The 22,772-nt window shown below is 35.8% G+C and overlaps 1 protein-coding gene across 2 annotated transcripts in view; it reads right to left on the bottom strand.

Moving 5' to 3' along the window:
* SLC39A11 (solute carrier family 39 member 11) overlaps positions 1-9,081 on the bottom strand; it is a 1,247,462-nt gene extending 1,238,381 nt beyond the window's left edge. For both annotated transcript variants that reach the window (XM_053707119.1, XM_053707127.1), the window contains exon 1: positions 9,026-9,081. The gene's annotated coding sequence lies outside the window, so the exon portion shown is untranslated. The remainder of the gene's footprint in view (positions 1-9,025) is intronic.
* Positions 9,082-22,772: the final 13,691 nt, after the last annotated feature.

Here is a 22,772-nt window from a genome sequence, read left to right as displayed (position 1 = left end):
TTTCTTAAGAAGAAAAACATCCAAGCCAGGCTACATTTTGCAAAAACACATCTGAAGTCTCCCAAAAGCATGTGGGAAAAGGTGTTATGGTCTGATGAAACCAAGGTTAAACCTTTTGGCCATAATTCCAAAAGATATGTTTGGAGCAAAAACAACACTGCACGTCATCAAAAGAACACCATACCCATAGTGAAGCATGGTGGTGGCAGCATCATGCTTTGGGGCTGTTTTTCTTCAGCTGGGACTGGTGCCTTAGTTAAGCTAGAGGGAATTAGGAACAGTTCCAAATACCAGTAAATATTGGCACAAAACCTTCAGACTTCTGCTAGAAAGCTGAACATGAAGAGGAACTTCATCTTTCAGCATGACAATGACCCAAAGCATACATCCAAATCAACAAAGGAATGGCTTCACCAGAAGAAGATTAAAGTTTTGGAATGGCCCAGCCAGAGCCCAGACCTGAATCCGATTGAAAATCTGTGGGGTGATCTGAAGAGGGCTGTGCACAGGAGATGCCCTCGCATTCTGACAGATTTAGAGTGTTTTTACAAAGAAGAGTGGGCAAATCTTGCCAAGTCAAGATGTGCCATGCTGATAGACTCATACCCAAAAAGACTAAGTGCTGTAATAAAATCAAAAGGTGCTTCAAAGTATTAGTTTACTATATTATTTTATTTTTATATTTTTTCTTCCCTCTACCTAAAAGATTTCAGTTTGTTTTTCAATTGAGTTGTACAGTTTATAGGTCACATTAAAGGTGGAAAAAGTTCTGAAATGATTTATCTTTGTCTCATTTTTTTACATCACAGAAACCTGACATTTTAACAGGGGTGTGTAGACTTTTTATATCCACCTTATATACACATACATACACACATATATATATATATATATATATATATATATATATATATATATATATATATATATATATATATATATATATATATTTATATATATATATATATACACACATACATATACATATACAGACACACACACGCCTGCATACATTTACACCAGAAAAAAAAAAAAATACATCCAGGAACACATATAGCTGTGATTTCAAGCATTGTATGCTGCCACTTTCAGCTACATGTAGCTATAGAAACTGGGAATCTCCAGCCAAAGACAGCAAAGCCAAGTACATGGGGTCTTAAAAGCAATGGACTTAAAACGCCTTTACGACAGCATGGAACATCCTAACTTTTTCGGCATCCTGCTCCCTCCTGCATTTAGTAAATGGAAAATCCAACTGGCATTCTAGGCAGCCCCCCATGATCCAATCCCGGCATTTAAGTCATGTGATCTCATTGACGATTGCGTGATTTCCTTTTTCCATCAAATGTTTACTGTCGGAACTTGGTTTCAATCTTCAACACTTGCCCCCCTGAAGGGGTTAATAATTTAAATGGACACTGACTGATATATTTAATTACATGCCATACAGATTGAGGGTCAAATTTTCTAGAAATAGAAAATATGGTTTTGCCAGAATTTTGCTTTATTTTTCAATGTTTCAATTTAGGAGCATGTTTACTTTGCTTTATTTTATTTCTTTTCTTTTGTTATTTCAAACATTTTGTATTCCGTTTATCTTTTATGTTGCAATGATAAAAATTTGAATAAAAATAATGGGGGGGGGAGGAATATCCATCTTCTAAAAGATTTCTCTACATATATCTCTAGAAAAATACCTTTGCCTTGCTTCAGAAAAAAATGTAGGTAGCTCCTCAAATGTCTGTCTGATTTTTGTATGTAATATATATTCTAGTTATATTCTAACACTTAAAGAGTCATTGTACATAAATGTTTTGTAGATGATCAATTTATATAGCCCATCTGGTAGTGTTTTTGTAAAAATGTATAGTTTTGTTTATTTTTTAATAACATTGTGCTGATTTTAAGACTCCTAACCAAGTCCCACAGAGTGAGATGTATACTGATGTATACAGACTTCTGATGGCTCCTGTTTATGTCATCTGTCTTTTCATATGCAGGGAAGGGGGGTGTCTGCGCTTATTGTTTCCCCAGCCCCTTTCACTGGGTGTCACAGCCAAACCTTATTTACGGTGCTAATCTGGGAGATTCTAAGTACGTTTTTAAAAGGTTTTATACTGGATTTTTATATCAGTATCTGTGCATATTCTTCTTTATAGTAGTGCCTATTACATACAGTTATATGAAAATTGGTGTATATTGTCCATTTAATTTGGTATACTAATAAAATCTGACTTATAACACTAAAATCAGCATGTAATTTTAACCACAGTGGCTATCTGCCACCAGATATACAAATACAATAAGCGTGTTGCCCTAAAAAGAGACAGTAAAACCACAATTAAATGTTCATGATTCAGATAGAGCATGCACATTTAAACAACTTTCCAATTTACTTCTATATCAAATTTTCTTTGTTCTCTTGGTATCCTTTGTCAACGAGTAAAACTAGGTAGGCTCAGAGCAGCAATGCACTATTTTGACCTAGCTGGACACATCTGGTGAGCAAATGACAAAAGTCATACATATGCAGTCAACAATAACCAGCTAGCTCTAAGTAGGGCATTGTTGCTTCTGAGCTTACCTAGGTATGATTTTTCAAAAAAAGATACCAAGCGCTAGGTGGTGATTTGTGGTTGCACATTTATGCCTCTGGTCATTGGCTCGCCCAATGTGTTCAGCTAAATTTCAGTAGTGCATTGCTGCTCGATCAATAAAGGACACCAATAAAAAGAAGAAAATTTGATTAAGGAAGTAAATTGGAAAGCTTTAAAAATTTGTATGCTCGAACTGAACCTTAAACGTATCGACTTTACTGACCCTTTAATAACTAGGCCAACAAATTCACAGCTGTATTCAGCAAAATAAATCCTGTTAGAGCAGAGAGGGCTGGGAATATAATCTGATCAGATTTTCAGGATTCCCAATTGACCTGAGTCCTGCAAGGCAGTCCTGAATTGCAACCTCAGTCCTATTGTCTCACCTACAACATAAATGCTGCAGGTATGGTTAATCACTCTAGCAGCCTGTTACCAATGCTAGAAGCAAGCAAGAGCAAAGTAACTGAATATAATAATATTTAAAATATAAAGTGATGACTTCTGTGAGGGTCGTATTTTTTTTTTTACACTAACTGCTCCCTGTGTTTATAACTATCCTCGAGCCAATATGTTTGAATTTTTAGTACACATCTTTTTTATCTTTACTGCATGTGCTACTTTTCTTAAAAACCATATTGTATACATTAACAAACAAGCCGAATACAGTGTGTATTTAAATCTAAAATCGAATTTTTAAAATATTCCCACTGTTACTCCTGTAATCTGTGCACCGATCGCGCCATTGAACTGAATGTAGCTCGCTCCCACTCTAGTCTAGTAGCAGGAAAGAGTTACATTCAGTTCAATGGCACGATCGGGCGTGTTATGATTAGACAGCGTGCCCGCAAATCACTTTTGAAAACCAAGACCCGATCAGAAGATCCTGGAGAGACCAGGTAAGTACAACTTTGATAGCAAAAATCTCTGAAAGCTTTTGATTTTGAAAGCTGCCGCTAAAATAATGTTATATAATTCTGCACTATGTGCAGAATTATATAACATTTTTTAATTTTAATTTTACGGTATTTTCCCATGTAAGAAAAATCAGCCTTCTAAAACTTGTGACTACTTGTTTGTGAGTTTGTCAATGTTCTTAACCATTTATTAGCAATGCAACACAATATACTTCCATTAGAAAAAAATCTTTCTAGTAAAAGTTATAACTGTTTTTCAGCAGCATACGCACATATGCTGTGAGGGCATGTGCGCCAGTATTTAAACACCACACCAGTGGCTTGTATAACACTAATTAAATCTTCACTGTCAATAAAGTGCTGGCAAATTTAACAGTATTTTAAAAGGGATAGGAAAGTCAAAATTAAAGTTGCATGATCAAGATAGAGCATGTCATTTAAAGATACTTTTAAATCCACTTCTATTTTCATATGTGTTTCGTTCTCTTGGAATCCTTTGTTGAAAAAGAATACACACATATTCTACATAAGTGGGAGCTAGCTGCTGACTGGTGCCTGCACACATTTGTCTCTTGTGATTGGCTATCTAAATGTGTTCATCTAGCTGCCAGTAGTGCAGTGCTGTTTATTCAGCCAAGAATACCAAGAGAATGAAGCAAATTTGATAATAGAAGTAAACTGGAAAGTTGTTTAAAACTGTATGTTGTACCCATATCAAGATAGAAATGTTTTGGGTTTACTGCCCCATTAACTTACCATTAGATCCTAAATAAGTTTGCCAATAAATCTGTTGCATTTGTTTTTTTGCAATTTTACTTTATATTAATGAAAAACAAATGTTATTATAATCGTGTTTTTAACCCCCCCCCCCCTTGCCTTTCTTTTACTGTAGTGTAGTGACATAAAGAAAAGTCCCACCTAAGCATGTAAAGGGCCTCTCGCCAATATTTGCTGGTAGAACTGATTGACACTAGGGCTGCACGATTAATCGCGGATGCGGTTTTAAACCGCAATTAATCGCTGCGGTTTAAAAACCGTGAGAGTACGCAATTTAAAAAAAAATTAAAAATCCTCAGATTGTCCTGAAAACGGAGGCGGAGAGGGAGGATGAGAGGCGGACCAGTGTGCGGCCGTGGGCGGTCCTGAGAATGCCTGCAAAAAACTGCCATTTTGAAAGAGATTGAAGAGTGTGTGGGAGTCATCTGGGAGTAGGGCTGCCACCTCTGTCATGTTTTCCTGGACACTTATGAGTTACACATGTTCCAGGGTATGCAGGGAGGAACATGAATAGTGCTGTCCTGTTTTTGTGTGCTGTCCAGGGGTGCAATTCATGTTGCTCCCTGCACACCCTGCAGCATGTTTAACTCATAACTGTCCAGGAAAACATGACTGAGGTGGCAACCCTATCTGGGAGTGGTGTGGGGGTGGTCAAGCGGTGGGACAGCTCAAAGTTGTGAGCAATAAAGTGAGTATTGTGCAAATATTTTATAGTGCCTGACTTTTTTTTTTTTTTAACTTCTTTTGTGGTTTGTATTTTTATGCTCCAAGAGTGTATTGGACATTGAGAAACATTTACAGTAAGATTCTGTAGTGCTAAATAAACGTTTTATTGAAGGTGTTATAGTAATTTTTTATAAAAAGTTTTCCCACCCATATCGCCCAGCCCTAATTGACACCATTTTGCACATGCGCGAAACAGTTTAGGTAACACCCACATAGAAAACATGGAGCCATATGGCTACGCTAATTATTGGGTGACAAGGAGAAACGTCACCAGAAAAAAAAAATGGGGGAGTGTTAGGCGGAAGAGGATTTACAAAAGCATAACAAACATGGAGTAGATTTTGTTCCAACTGAAAAGCTTTTCAATATTCTAGCCTGGAAAAATCTGTATTAAAGGGACAGTCAACACAAAAATGTTTATTGTTTAAAAAGATAGATAATGCCTTTACTACCCATTCCACAGCTTTTCACAACCAACACAGTTATATTAATATACTTAATAACCTTTAAACCTCTAAATTTCTGTCTGTTAAGTCCCTAAAGTCAGCCCCCTGATCACATGAGCCATATAGATAACATTGTGCTGATGCCCGTGAATTCTAGCAACACAGCACTAATTGGCTTAAATGCAAGTCAATAGATAAAGTCATGTGATCAGGGGGCCGTCAGAAGACGCTTAGATACAAGGTAATCACAGAGGTAAAAAGTACATTAATATAACCATATTTTTTGTGCAAAGCTGGCGAATGGGTAATAAAGGGATTATTTTATCTTTTTAAACAATAAACAAATTTGAGTTGACTGTCCCTTTAAAAGGGACATAAATATGTGTGAGAGCGTTATTATTGCACTATTGCTTGCATAAAACTGTTTAATCCCTGCAAAGGGGTTAAAAACATAGTCAAAGTGAGCTCTATAGCATCAATGAAGTACAGGGAACTAGCCGCCCACATCTGGTGAGCAAATGACAAGAGGCATGTGTGTAGCCACTAACCACCAACTAGCTCCCAGTAGTGCATTGCTGCATTAGCAGGGGATAAAACATGGAACATTTTATTATTGTGCTGTTTAACTAACAGACCAAAGCATTTTTTTTTAATCTAAAATTGTTGAAATGATTAAAATGATTGCAAATTTAGGAGGGTGTTGTGACATCTAATTATATAAAAACTTGTGAGGGGCAGTTTGGCAAACCAGTTTGTTTATTCAGCTCTACGTATTACACATTGGCACAACCAAAAACAAGAATATTTCATCTTTAAATAAACAGCAAACTCAAAATGTACCATTGCCTTTATAAAATGTTTAAAGGGATATTAAACCAAGATTTTTTTTCTTTCATGATTCAGATAGAACAGGCAATTTTAAGCAACTTTTTAATTTACTCATATTATACATTTTTCTTCGTACATTTCTACATTTAGCCACCAATCAGAAAGCGCTATCCAGGATCTGAACCAAAAATGGGCTGGCTCCTAAGCTTACAATCCTGCTTTTTCAAATAAAGATACCAAGAGCAAAATTAGAAAGTTGCTTAAAGGGACACTGTAACCAAAATTTTTCTTTTGTGATTCAGATTGAGCATGAAATTTTAAGCAACTTTCTAATTTACTCCTTTTATCAAATTTTCTTAATTCTCTTGGTATCTTTATTTGAAATGCAAGAATGTAAGTTTAGATGCCAGCCCATTTTTGGTGAACAACCTGGGTTGTCCTTGCTGATTGGTGGATAAATTCATCCACCAATAAAAAAGTGCTGTCCAGAGTACTGAAACCAAAAAAAAGCTTAGATGCCTTCTTTTTCAAATAATGATAGCAAGAGAACGAAGAAAAATTGAAAATAGGAGTAAATTAGAAAGTTGCTTAAAATTGCATGCTCTTTCTGAATTACAAAAGAAAAAATTTGGGTTCAGTGTCCCTTTAAAATTGCATGCTCTATCTGAATCATGAAAGAAAATATTTGGGTTTTATATACACATTTAAATCAACATTTTTAATATTTACTGCAAAAATGATGTTAAAAGGACATGAAACCCCAAACTTTTCCACTGTACGTCTATATACAATTTTGATGGCACTCTTTGTTACAAAGATACCTAAGTAAATAGCGTGCACATTTCTGGAGCACTACATGGCAGGAAAAAGTGCTGCCATCTAGTGTTCTTGCAGGTGTATAACATTCTTGCTAAACTGCTGCCCTAACCTCCCTGCTTTTCATTAAAGGATATCAAAAAACACAGAAAACTTTAAATTGAAGTAAATTGGAAAGTTGTTTAAATTCATTACTCTATCCAAATCTTGAAATAAAAATTTGGGGTTTCATGTCTCTTTATGTCCCAAAGGGGAGCTGCAAGCGTTGCAGTTCCTACGCAGAAAACCACTTGTGATTGGCAGCTTTGTGACTGCTGCTCCTGACTAAGCTCACCAGAGGTTTTCCTGCTTGCGAGCAGCTCTCGATAGGTAATTTGCCTATGTTTAACCATGTATGCGGGTTAAACAGATAGCAAGCTAGTGTCTTGATGCAAAAAATGTTACATTACAATAAACTTTCATTATTATTTTTGCTGTAAAATACCCCAAAAAACTGTGCTTGCTCCACTACCTATAGAATTGATAGAGTGCCTACATATTACAACATTCTACACAGTGATTAGTTAGAGCAGAGCAAAAGCTTATTTATATTTGCACCAAAATGAACATAGCAAAATAAACCACGACAAGGGATTCCACCAGGCTTTTATAGAGCTTATATCTGAATTGCTCTTGATTTGCAAAAAGCTTCTAAATTACATTAACACAATTTCAATGTTAAATTATTTAAAAACATATTTTGTGAACCAACCTTTTGCAACACAGAGCTTAATTCTAAGATTAATCACCTATAATATGTCACTGTTACTTTTGACAGTTTAAAACGACACTGAACCCAAATTTTTTCTATCATGATTCAGATAGAGCATGCAATTTTAAGCAACTTTCTAATTTACTTCTATTATCAATTTTAATTTGTTCTCTTGCTATCTTTATTTGAAAAATAAGGCATCTCAGCTAAGGAGCCAGCAAATGTTTGCTTCAGGGCCATGGACAGCACTTGTTTATTGGTGCTGACCAATCAGCAAGGACAACCCAGGTTGTTCACCAAAAATGGGCCAGCATCTAAACTTATATTCTTGCTTTTCAAATAAACATACCAAGAGAATGAAGAAAATTTGATAATAGGAGTAAATTAGAAAGTTGCTTAAAAATGCACGCTCTATGTGAATCACAAAAGAAAATTTACAGTGTCCCTTTAAAAAAGGAAATTGTCAACAGAATACTGGGACTCTCTAACTGGTTATTTAACTATTTCCTTCCAATTATAGTACTTTATTTCTCTAACAGCCTGATGGTTTAACCATCCCATTTCCATGGACATCCATAGACAAACCATGTAAACAAAGTAATGCCCCTAATAGTTTAATTTGATATTCCAATAGACTTTTCAACTACCACTAGTTATAATATAAAGCTCCAGCAGACTAGTTATTTAACCATTGTTACTAGTTACCTCACTGCCACCATCATACTTACAATAATATTATGCACTCACTAGTACACTTTGACAGACCATTTATACATTTCACTAGCATATGATTAAAAGTTTTAGCATACTTTGACACCTTAACAGTCAGAGCATTCCAACATGCCACTGCCATTAGCATACTCTCACAGACTGAGCATGCCACTGCTGCCAGTAAACTTTCACTCTACAACTAACTATGTTAGAGATTGACCAGCTAAACATATATGTGCTACTAGTATTGGTATATAAGAACATGCTGAACATTTAACTGCTTGTCTCTACTATACTATACTTTGAGTATACAATAAATAAAATATCAATATTAAAAATGTATCTAACCAATACATACTGACACAGCACGAATCTGGCACTTTGCATACGCACCAGACTTTATTACAAAAACCTGACAAAACTAATCTTTGCTTTCCCTTAGTGTCCCATTCTCACCTATTTATTTTATCTCCAGCACCAGAAAACCGGAATACTTCCTGCTTTGTGTACACGTGTCTCTAAAACACAGACTGCCCCGCCCTCTCACTATGTAATTGGTCATTTTCTGAAGGTTTCATTTCTGTCCACAATCTATTGGCTAACTCGGCTGTCAGTCAGTACTTGATATTTAGTTTCTCTATTCTAACCTCCCTGTAAGTAAGTATAGGCGGGAGGCAAAGAAGACAAATGTGTATTGTTGAAATTCATTCATTTGACACTGGTTTATATTTAGTTTCTATTAATTTTATATTACAAGAAAAATATATTTAAAAATGGAAACATAGCTAACATTTTTAATTTTCTTTATAAACTGAAATTCAAGTGTTTTCAGAAACGTTTAATTTTTGTAATTTTAACGAGCAGAACTACAAATTAGGGAATGTTTTCTTTCATGAATCTTATAGAGCATGCACTTTTAAGCAGCTTTCTAATTTACTCCTTTTATCAATTTTTCTTCATTCTCTTGGTATCTTTATTTGAAAAAGGAAGAATGTAAACTTACGAGCTGGCCCATCTATGGTTCAGCACCTGGGTAGCGCTTGCTGATTGGTGGATACATTTAGCCACCAATCACCAAGCGCTACCCAAGTGCTGAACCAAATATGGTCTGGTTTCGGCTTGTAAGCTTACATTCTTCCTTTTTCAAATAAAGATACCAAGAACACGAAGAAAAAATAATAATATGAGTAAATTAGAAAGTTTCTTAAAATTGCTTGCTCTATCTGAACCATAACATAAAATATTTGGGTTCAGCACCCAAACATGCATTTCTTTTAAGTTTTGATATGACCTTAAAGGGACACTAAACCCATTTTTTTTTCTTTAATGATTCAAATAGAGCATGCAATTTTAAGCAACTTTCTAATTTACTCCTATTATCATTTTTTCTTCGTTCTCTTGCTATCTTTATTTGAAAAGTAGGAATGAAAAGGTTAGGAGCCAGACCATTTTTGGTTCAACACCTAGGTAGCGCTTGCTGATTGGTGGCTAAATGTAGCCACCAATAAGCAAGCACTATCCAGGGTTCTGAACCTAAAATGGGCTGAATACACTACTAAGCTTTACATTCCTGCTTTTCAAATAAAGATAACACAAGAACGAAGAAAAGTTAATAAAAGGTTAAATTAGAAAGTTGATTAAAATTGCATGCTCTATCTGAGTCATTCAATAAAAAATTGGGTTTAGTATCCCTTTAAAGAACTTTGATTTTTTTTATATTTAGTAACAATTCTGGGGGCATCCTAGAAAGATATATGTGGAATAATTTTGGTAGCAACAGTTTTATTTAAAGGGACAGTCTACACAAACATTGTTATTGTTTAAAAAGATATCTAATGCCTTTACCACACATTTCCCAGCTTTGCACAACCAACATTGTTAGATTAATAACAATAAAAGTATATTAAGTATAACTGTGTTGGTTATGCAAAACTGGAGAATGGGTAATTAAGTTATTATCTACAGTATCTTTTAAAACAATAACAATTCTATTATAGACTGTCCCTTTAAGTAGAATAGCAGCACTAAATGTAATCTTAATGAATTCCGGCCAGTAGAAGATTCTTAGGAAGTGAATAAACTGGATTTCTTATGTAGTCTCTTTTCTTGAAAGAGGGGTATGTCATGTCCTTAGGAATGGTGTGATGAGTGTGAAATAAGGAAACAAGCCTGGAATGATCAAACTATTTACAAACAATTTATATTTGCAGGATGATGGACCCAAATCCTAAGAATACAAAGGAATTTTGAGATTTTTTTTCCATATTTAGGTAAAAGTTATGCAGAGAAAGGTTCCATTGTACACTTCCCAAAGATTGTATACAAGTAACACAATTCCACAAGAAAGAGCTGTCTGAAGTCACAATGAAAAATACTTTATCAAGTTTTGCTAACCACCAATACTGCAGTAAAATTAGCTGATCTTTGTCTTGGATCCATTCTTCTTCCTGTAAGCTGGTACCAGCCCCAGATTTGCTATTTTCCTCCATAAGGTCCATCCTTTTGTTGTCCTGCCCTGGTTGCCTATCTGTTGGAGTCCTGTACCTGCTACAGTTCTACAGAATCATCCCCAGCTAAATAAGGAGTGTATCGACTTTAAACTCATTTACTTATATTACTTGTTTTGTATTTTCTTGTAACCTTGCTGTTCTAGCTATCATCTTAGTTATAATAATTAATATAGCTTTGCCTGCTGAAAATAATGATTTACTTGCATTAGCACGTACAATCGTTTTTATGGTCACAAATGAATTAAAGTGAATGTCAATTTTGATGCTAAAGTGCCCGTTTTTTAAAAATTTGATTAAAAACAGGGGCACTTTAATTCATCAAAATTTACATTTCACTCCTGTTGAGAAAAAAACTTACCTTTTAATCTTCACAGCAGCTCCAGCTTCCTCCACTCGTCGCAAAGCCTCTTCCTGGGTCTAAAATGAGGAATCCGTCTTCCTCCAATCACGGTGTTGAATCAGACACTGATTCCCCTGGGGGGGAAGCCGTGATTGGAGGATGACCTATCCATCATTTCTGGCATCAGAAATGTCTTGCAACAACTGGAGGAAGCTGGAGCTGCTGTGAAGATTAAAAGGTAAGTTTTTTTTTCTCAACAGGAGTGAAATGTAAATTTTGAATTAAAGTGCCCCTGTTTTTAATCGAATTTTTAAAAACCCGGCACTTTAGCATCAAAATTGACATTCACTTTAACTTATGTCTGTGCACACATGCGCCCAAGTGCTATGCTTGCCTGGCAATTTTATTATGAAGAATATCTCATTGTGTATTTTGGGAGCATATTGCACATGAACAAGCTAGACTCCCAAACAGGGGTTTGACCCTAAAACTCACAGTGGTATATCCCATGATGTGGCCCACTAAGGATGAGGAATACAACTGTGTTTTCATAGCTGAGAGGGAATGACGGAAGGTCTCAGAATATGCTAGGCCTTTTACGATTCTGGAGTTCATAAGGATGCCCCTACCATCAAAGAGATTTTTTAGCAGTTTGACAATACAGGGCCAGATAACAAGTGGAGTGGTATTTAACACTCCCTCTCTAACTCCGCTAGAAGTAAGCTTTTTGCACACGTCGGGTAGCACTCCTATTACTAGTTGAAAGTAAACACACTAACCCGACACGCATAAAAAGCCGTACTTTGAATATTGCCCACGCGATATTGTATTCCATCATAAAAGTCAATGGAACAAAAAAGTGGAAAAAAACAAACTTGCTCACAAACTCCCTCACATATTCTCAAGTGCGCTAACCCGACATGAAAATATGAATATTTCACATTCCAATGTTCTTCACATAGCAGAATATGTTCTATTTATTCATAAATACATATATATTTCTGCATAAAGTATATCCAATGGTATTTTGGTACAATATATATCTATTTTGTATAGGTATAGATATACACACACACACATATATATATATATATATATATACTATATATATATATACAGTATATAACAACATTCGTGCAAATGGACTATAAAAGTAAAGCTGAGAGTCTGAGGGTTATGGACCTCTAAAGAATAGAAATCTATTCTGTATATATATACTTACTATATATATGTATGTGTGTGTGCTGTGTATGTATTATATATATCATCCAGAAATGCTTGTGCTGCCTTCATTGTTTTGGTTATACTCATGAGTCTTTGAATGTTTTGGTGCTGGCTGGACTATGTAAGTCAAGGGAACTAATGGGGTTAGATGGGGAGGAGTTTGGTTCCTTGTGAGAGTGGGCAAGGTGGTCTGCTGTGGTCTGGGAGGGGGGCCAAGGTGGTTGATGTCAGCATCAGATCCAGCTACAAATATGTCCTAACTGCCTTTATTTGGCTTTGGCACTAACAGATATAGCAATGAGATTAGACTGATTTCTCTACGCCTTCTCATCTAATTGTCACTTCAGTTATTGATGTAAGCTCCCCCTCCCCCTTAGGGACCTGTATTTAGCTTTATATTACTGTAAGTTGCTTGCAGATGGGGTGGTTACTGAGAGAGGTTGGGTGAGGGTATTTCTGAAAAGATACTGGTAGAGATTGTACTTGTCTTTCGTAGTGCTGACAGGAAAAGCTAAGATATGTAGCTGAAATCACAAAATTGTTCTATAGATCTGGGGCAAGTTAAAGCTTTTATTTATTTATTTATTTATTTTGAAGTAAGTGTTTTGTTAGCAAAAGTATAATATTGTTCATGCCCATGTTTATGATATGATTTAATGTAATGTTAACTGGCTTTGTACACACTTTTGGAATGTTATCAAACTAATAACCGATGCGTTCCCCTGTGTCTGGATTAATCCATAACAAATAAACAAAGACAAGAGAAAATAACCTTTTTTTTCTTTACTTTTGAAATTGCTAAAACCACACTTCCTAATGTCATCCAATATAGTGATGGTAGTATCAGTATGTTTGTCCCTGTGTAAAACCAATGTTTCTATTTCAAAATTGTTTGGTGCACTCATTAATAATCTGAAAAGTGTTGTCTGGAGTTTATCAAGTTGTTTTAACTGAGAAATTTGATAAGTGAAAATTGGCCATGTATATGTGTCATTAAGTATTGAGAATTTGGATTGCGATCAGGAAAACAGGACTGGCAGGTACATGCCTATTTTTCACCAAACAGATCATGAAAAATATGCTGCAGATAAACAAGGAAAATGGCTGATTGTGATCAGGTTGACGTAAAAAAGGTCTCATCTATAGCCATTAATATGCTGATTGTGATCAAGCAAGCAAAAGTGTAATAATAATAAAAAATGCTCGTAACAAATAAAAACATTTTATTTCAGCATTGTTATGCCCCTTTTATAAAGCACAATTGAATACAGTAGAATTGCATAATACAAAGCAATAGCACCGAAAGCCTGATGATATAAAATTCTCTGGACTGGTGAAATTCTATAAGAGTACTCAACAGTACTTCTATTTCCCTGGTAGAATTCTATATAGCCCGAAAACAGGGTGTCTCACTAATGGACATATACTGCATTTTCATATGGGAATGAGATGCATTACAAAGTGCAAAATGAAAATCGTAATTAAAAATCATACAAAACTAATAATTGAACCATTAATACAAAAATGCACAGGAAAAAATTGTATTGTTAAATAATAAAATAATAAAAATCATGTTATCTAAAACATAAAACTTGTTTGTAAATTACACAAGAATCATTTGTATTAAATATGCACAGCGTAAATAGTAATTTAAGTACACTGGATGTACAAAAAAAAAACATATAGAAATTCATACTTATAAGTACAAAAAAAATTTTTTTATCCTAAAATGGGTATTCCCTGGGCGTGTATGAAATTGTCTCCCAAATCAATGAGTAATTATCTAAACATTTCCACCCTACAGATCTCACAGTTTTTTTCTTGCAAATTAAAAGGTGGAGAACTTTTATTAAAATACTACAAAAACTAATTACTCTGAAAGTAAAACCTATGCATACGAAAATAACAGTGATTTAAAGGTACAGATCACTGAAATCGATGTATTTTGATTTGTATTAGTTGTAATATTAAGGTATAAACATACGCCAGGTTCTCCCAATGTTCTTTGTTCTCCCTTACAAACTCTTACATAGCAGAGAGCTGCTCTCATTATTTCTTTGGGAGACAGCTCACCACTCGCAGGGGCAGCCTATTTTCTTTGATAATTTCACTATTGGTGGCGTACTTTTGATCATCGGGCCCTTAGTCTCAATTTCAAATGAGAAGTAGATTTTTTGGACAAATTTCAAAGTTAGTTCTATTTTCCTTCCACCTGAATCATGTGACAGCCATGAGCCAATCACAAAATGCATACAGTATATACATATACTATGAATTCTTTCACAGATGGAGCTGTTGCCACAGAAAGCTTGCATATAAACATATTGTGCACATTTAGATAAGGGAAGTGAAGTTGTTTAAAAATTAATGCTCTATCTAAATAATTTTGAATTTAGTTTTCCTTTAAGTAAAAAAAAAAACTGCATTCAAACAACCATCATCATTAATTATGAATACAATTATCTATCATGTCTTACGTTTACTTTGAAGTGTAGATCAGCACTCTTGATATATATACATGGGCTATGATAAACAGAGCGTCTTCTGGCTGTCTTCCAAAGACAGTTCAGTTAAAGTTCTGTGCCAGCGAAACCTGTGAGTATTTGATCTATGTGGTGCACATATTGGACCTTTTCTTTATGAGGATTGAATATATATACAGATTTCCACTTAGATTTATTTGCATAGTTTGAGACTTTCTTCAGTTTATATTCTATGCTCTATATTCTGAATGTATATACAGACTTTTTGATATATATATATATAAATATATATATATATATATACAGTATATATATATATATATACACATATATATATAAATATGTGTGTGTGTGTATTCTGAGCGTTCTCTGCTTTTGAAATAGTCATCTGTATGTTTTTATCTTATTGAGTAAAGGAAATAGGTTTTTTATGTGTATCTTTTATGTAATACAATTGTATTTAATCTTGTAACCCTTCAGCTTCTTTTTAGTAGCTCAACAATTCATATTTATTTCTTCACTTTATAACTTTTTATATATCAAGACGGATGTAAATGTTTTGCTGTTTTGGTTCTATTCTATCTATACTATGTGCATTAACATATTTTATATATTTTGTTTTAGTGCCTCATCTTTTACTTTTGTGAAGATATGTGACAATTCATGTGTGTGTCATGTTTAAATAAATAAATAAATATCTATATATCTATATATATATATATATATATATATATATATATATATATATATATATATATATATATATATATATATATATATATATATATATATATATATTTACCATAAGCTCAGAAGTATCACAAAAAACCTTTAGTGTTTTTTCTTAATTGATTTGGCAGTTTTACACTGATTGATTGGAATCTTATTGAAAGAAGGGGAATAAAATGCACAAGAAGGCTGTTTTGGAATATAGAACTTTGTATTTCATTCCTTTGCAGGGGTTAAACACATAGGGATTGATCACAGTCTATTGTTTGATAACTTCTGCTGCTGAGACATTTTTAATGTCAATGTGATCACAATCAGCCATTTTTATTGTTTATTTAATTGTTTATTAGCATCACTTTTGCAATCGTTTTTTTTTCAATGACAAATGTCCCTATATTTAAAGGGACATTAAACTGCTGGGCGCAACTACTCTAGAATGGTTATTACTCACTATGGTATGGCATTTCATCCTGTTTCTGCATCATTTTTTTAAAATCTGTTCTCCTGTTTTAATACATTTGTACCAGGGGCTGCCATCTTGAAATCGACTCCATCAGAAATTAAATCAGCTCTCAACATAATTCCTTTCTCTCACCCCCTCAAATGCTCTCAATCAACCACAACCCACATTTACCTTAAACTTAGCTCATTCTCCCCTGTCACTGAGGAAGAAGTTTCGGCACTTATACTGCACTCTCCCCTCACTACCTGTCCCCTTGACCCTATCCTCTCACAGCTACTCCCCTCCCTCTCTGCTACCCTCACCCCTATACTCACACACACTTTCAACCTCTCCCTCAGCACCGGTATATTTCCCTCATCGCTGAAACATGCACTGGTCACACCTATCTTCAAAAAACCTTCCCTTGATCCTACCTCCCCATCCAACTACCACCCTATTTCCCTCCTCCCTCTTGCATGAAAGCTTCTCAAAAACTAGTTTATGCACGCCTATCCCATTTCCTTACAATAAACTCCCTCCTTGACCCACTGCAATCTGGATTTCGTCCCCATCACTCCACAGAGACAGCAATTGTTAAGGTTACCAACAACCTACTTACAGCAAAATCAAAAGGCCACTTCTCTCTGCTTATCCTCCTTGATCTGTCCGCAGCCTTTGACACTGTTGACCACCCTCTTTTGCTCCAAACCCTCCAATCCTTCTGCATCTGTGACACATCCCTCTCGTGGCTCTCTTCCTACCTGTCAAACCATACCTTTAGCGTAGCCTTCTCTGGGGCCTCCTCTGCCCCGTCACCACTTTCTGTTGGAGTACCGCAAGGCTCTGTCCTCAGCCCCTTCTCTTCTCAATCTACACGTCATCACTAGGTTCCCTAATAAAGTCCCAAGGTTTACAATATCATTTGTATGCCGACGAAACCCAAATCTACTTATCTGTACCAGACCTATCTCCTTCCTTGCTAACCCGTGTCACTAAATGTCTTTCTCACATCTCTAACTGGATGTCCTCTCACTACCTCAAGCTAAATCTCCAAAACTGAGCTCCTTATTTCCCCTCTTCCTCAAAACTCTCCACCCCCAATCTCTCTATAACTGTTGACAATGCCATCATTACCCCTACCCCGCATGCCCGATGTCTCAGGGTCATATTTGACTCAGATCTTGCTTTCACTCCTCACATTCAGTCCTTGGCTAAAGTTTGCCGCTTCCACCTTAAAAACATCTCTAAAATTAGACACTTCCTTACACAAGACACAACTAAGATTTTAATCCACTCTCTTATTCTTTCCCGCCTTGACTACTGCAACTCTGTCCTCTCTGGTCTCCCCACCTGCCGCCTAGCTCCTTTACAATCCATAATGAATGCCTCTGCCAGACTCATCTTCCTTACACGTCACTCTTCATCTGCTGCACCTCTCTGCCAATCCCTTCATTGGCTTCCTCTTGCCTCTAGGATCAAACACAAAATTCTCATTCTGACATACAAAGCCCTCAACTGCACTGCTCCCCCCTATATATCAGATCTTGTCACCAGATACTCTCCCTCCCGTCCCCTTCGCTCTGCTCATGACCTCCTACTCTCCTACTCTCTTGTCACCTCATCACACTCCCGTTTACAGGACTTCTCCAGACTGGCTCCCATCTTGTGGAACTCTCTGCCTCGCTCCACACGACTCTCTTCTAGTTTTAAAAGCTTCAAGTGCTCCCTAAAGACTCTACTGTTCAGGGATGCATACAACCTACACTAACCTTTCCTAATACCAGTTCCTCTCCGCCATTTCTATCCCCTGAACCCCTTTAGCATGTAAGCCTAAGAGTCCAGCTGTTTGTACATCACCTTCTTAAGAGTTGACTACAACAGTGCAACTCTTGGCAGGGCCCTCTCCATTTGATCCCTATAATTGTTTTGTTGTACTCCCCCTTTGTTTATAGCGCTGCGGAATCTGTTGGCGCTCTACAAATAACCGATAATAATAATAATTCAGGTATGCTCACAGCCTGGAACATAAGCTGTGCACAATCACAGATCAGTAATATTTCCCTTTTTTGTTACAGCTGTAAAATCAGGTTCAGGTTAGGTTGTATGATACAAAGCATGAGCTGTACATTCTTGCAGCTGGTGCATTGCTATAGATTATTGTTTTAGTGCTTTTTTAAATATATTTGGTAAAACTGTAAAAACTGTGTAAAAAATGTAAAGCTCACATCATGCACACTAACCTGAAACACATTATACAGCTGTAAAAAAAAGTTGATAATATCACTGATCTGTGAAAGTGCACTGCTTCTGTCACAGGCTGTTAGAATACCTGAGCTCCAAGATGGCAGCCCCCAGTACAAAGAGGCGGAGCTTCAGTATCTGGCACCTTTAAGCTTTAACATAGTGAGTAGTTACTATTTTACTATTCTTTTGTAGCTGTGCACAGCAGTTTAATGTCCCTTTCTAATCACAATCAAATTCTTGAGACTTAAAGGGACAGGAAACCCCCACATTTTTATTACATAATTCAGATAGAACAGATTTTGCAAACGGCTTAAAAACAAAGGTAAAATCCTGTTTGGAAGCTGCAAAGCCACACAGGTTACAGACGGTGATTGTCAGGGTTGTGAGACTGCCACTTCTGATTAACTAACTGGCCATGCCCTGCTCAGGAAATGCAAGGCTTGCAGCTCCCAAGCAGGACTTTACCTATGTGTATAACCACTTTTCATAGCTATCTAGTATAGTTAATGAAAAAATGTAATTCTCCAGCAAATTACAGTGAGCCGCTTTTGCATTTGAATGTCCCTTTAAGTTTCTTTATTAAACAGAGAGTAGGGCTTTTTTTGCTGATAATAATTGCAGGGGTGCCAAGGATCATAAATAAATTCATAGTTACCATTCTCGGGGGGAAAAATCCAGCAGAGCAAGCAAGTATGGAGGTTACAGAAACAATAAAACCATCACATTATCCCAATCCCAACCCCTGGTTCCACTCACATTCCAGATTCTAAAATGTACTTATTATATATGGCATCTCTTAATAGGCTTATTTTGGGAAACTAAAACACTATTAGTGCATATTGAATATTAAAAATAGGGGGTCTACACAAATTCTATGAAAATATTGTGCAATATTGATTTTTTTCATTTAATCATGTGTTTATGAACATTCAGTTGAAGTACATTAGAGGCTACAACACCCTATGTGGTTTAATTGCCAAACCTTTTTTCTTCCATCTACCAAGCTTGTGTCAAGGAGTGTGAGCAGTAGACATGTGCACGGCTAAAAAATTCGGTTCGTTTTCGGTTCGGATCGATTCGGACTTTTCGAATTTCGTTTCGGATCGAATCGGATTCGGCAAAATTTGAATAAATTCGTTTCGGATTTATTCGGATCCGAATAAATTCGTTTTGGATTTATTCGGATTCGGCTGAATTCGGTTCTATTCGGTTCCGAAATTCGGTATGTTTTAGTACACTAAGTCACTAACACCCATAAACTACCTATGAACCACTAAACCGAGGCCCCCCCACATCGCAAACCCTATAATAACATTATTTAACCCCTAATCTGCCGATCGGATATCGCTGCAACCTACATTATAGCTATTAACCCCTAATCTGCTATCCCTAACACCGCCGACCCCTACATTATAGTTATTAACCCCTAATCTGCCCCCCCCAACGTCGCCACAATCTAACTACAAGTATTAACCCCTAATCTGCCGACCCGATATCGCCGCCGCCTACATTATAGCTATTAACCCCTAATCTGCTGTCCCTAACACCGCCGACCGCTACATTATAGTTATTAACCCCTAATCTGCCCCCCCCAACGTCGCCGCAATCTAACTACAAGTATTAACCCCTAATCTGCCGACCCGATATCGCCGCCGCCTACATTATAGCTATTAACCCCTAATCTGGTGTCCCTAACACCGCCGACCCCTACATTATAGTTATTAACCCCTAATCTGTCCCCCCAACGCCGCTGCAATCTAACTACAAGTATTAACCCCTAATCTGCCGACCCGATATCGCCGCCGCCTACATTATAGCTCTTAACCCCTAATCTGGTGTCCCTAACAACGCCGACCCCTACATTATAGTTATTAACCCCTAATCTGCCCCCCCAACGTCGCCGCAATCTAACTACAAGTATTAACCCCTAATCTGCCGACCCGATATCGCCGCCGCCTACATTATAGCTATTAACCCCTAATCTGGTGTCCCTAACACCGCCGACCCCTACATTATAGTTATTAACCCCTAATCTGCCCCCCCCCCAACGTCGCCGCAATCTAACTACAAGTATTAACCCCTAATCTGCCGACCGCAAATCGCCGCCACTATAATAAATGTATTAACCCCTAAACCGCCGCACTCCCGCCTCGCAAACACTATAATACATTTTATTAACCCCTAATCTGCCCTCCCTAACATCGCCGCCACCTACCTACAATTATTAACCCCTAATCTCCCGCCCTCAACGTCGCCGCTACTATAATAAGGTTTTTAACCCCTAAACCTAAGTCTAACCCTAACACTAACACCCCCTAACTTAAATATAATTTAAATAAAACGAAATAAGTTTACTATAGTTAAATAAATGAATCCTATTTAAAACTAAAGACTTACCTGTAAAATAAACCCTAAGATAGCTGCAATATAACAAAAAGTTACATTGTAGCTATTTTAGGATTTATTTTTATTTTACAGGCAACTTTGTATTTATTTTAACTAGGTACAATAGTTATTAAATAGTTAATAACTATTTAATAACTACCTAGCTAAAATAAATACAAATTTACCTGTAAAATAAATCCTAACCTAAGTTACAATTACACCTAACACTACACTATCATTAAATTAATTAAATAAATGAATCATATTTAAAACTAAATACTTACCTGTAAAATAAACCCTAATATAGCTGCAATATAACTAATAGTTACATTGTAGCTATTTTAGCATTTATATTTATTTTACAGGCAACTTTGTATTTATTTTAACTAGGTACAATAGCTATTAAATAGTTATTGACTAATTAATAGCTACCTAGTTAAAATAATTACAAAATTACCTGTAAAATAAATCCTAACCTAAGTTACAATTAAACCTAACACTACACTATCATTAAATAAATTAACTACAAGTACCTACAATTATCTACAATTAAATAAACTAAAGTACAAAAAACCCCCACTAAATTACAAAAAAAAAACAAACACTAAATTACAAAAAATAAAAAAATATTACAAGAATTTTAAACTAATTACACCTAATCTAAGCCCCGGAATAAAATAACAAAGCCCCCCAAAATAAAAAAAATGCCCTACCCTATATTAAATTACAAAAGTTAACAGCTCTATTACCTTACCAGCCCTGAACAGGGCCCTTTGCGGGGCATGCCCCAAAGAAAACAGCTCTTTTGCCTGTAAAAAAAAAAAACACAATCCCCCCCCCACATTACAACCCACCACCCACATACCCCTACTCTAACCCAAACCCCCCTTAAATAAACCTAACACTACCCCCCTGAAGATCTCCCTACCTTGAGTCGTGTTCACCCAGCCGGGCCAAAGTCTTCATCCGATGGGGCAGAAGACGACATCCAGACCGGCAGAAGTCTTCATCCAAGCGGGGCAAGAAGAGGTCTTCCATCCATCATACAAGTACCAAAATACAAACAAACACTAAATTACCAAAAATAATAAAATATTACAATAATTTTAAACTAATTACACCTAATCTAAGCCCCCTACTAGCTATTAATATAGCTACAATATAACTAATAGTTACATTGTAGCTATTTTAGGATTTATATTTATTTTACAGGCAACTTTGTATTTATTTTAACTAGGTACAATAGTTAATAAATAGTTAATAACTATTTAATAACTACCTAGCTAAAATAAATACAAATTTACCTGTAAAATAAATCATAACCTAAGTTACAATTACACCTAACACTACACTATCATTAAATTAACTAAATAAATGAATCCTATATAAAACTAAAGACTTACCTGTAAAATAAACCCTAATATAGCTGCAATATAACTAATAGTTACATTGTAGCTATTTTAGCATTTATATTTATTGTACAGGCAACTTTGTATTTATTTTAACTAGGTTCAATAGCTATTAAATAGATATTGACTATTTAATAGCTACCTAGTTAAAATAATTACAAAATTACCTGTAAAATAAATCCTAATCTAAGTTACAATTAAACCTAACACTACACTATCATTAAATAAATTAACTACAAGTACCTACAATTAAATAGAATTAAATAAACTAAACTAAAGTACAAACCCCCCCCCCCCCCACTAAATTACAAAAAATAAAAAAAATTACAAGAATTTTAAACTAATTACACCTAATCTAAGCCCCCTAATAAAATAACAAAGCCCCCCAAAATAAAAAAATGCCCTACCCTATACTAAATTACAAAAGTTAACAGCTC

Source organism: Bombina bombina, chromosome 1, assembly GCF_027579735.1.
Source record: "Bombina bombina isolate aBomBom1 chromosome 1, aBomBom1.pri, whole genome shotgun sequence".
NCBI lineage: Eukaryota > Metazoa > Chordata > Amphibia > Anura > Bombinatoridae > Bombina > Bombina bombina.
This window is presented reverse-complemented; position numbering and strand designations above follow the sequence as displayed.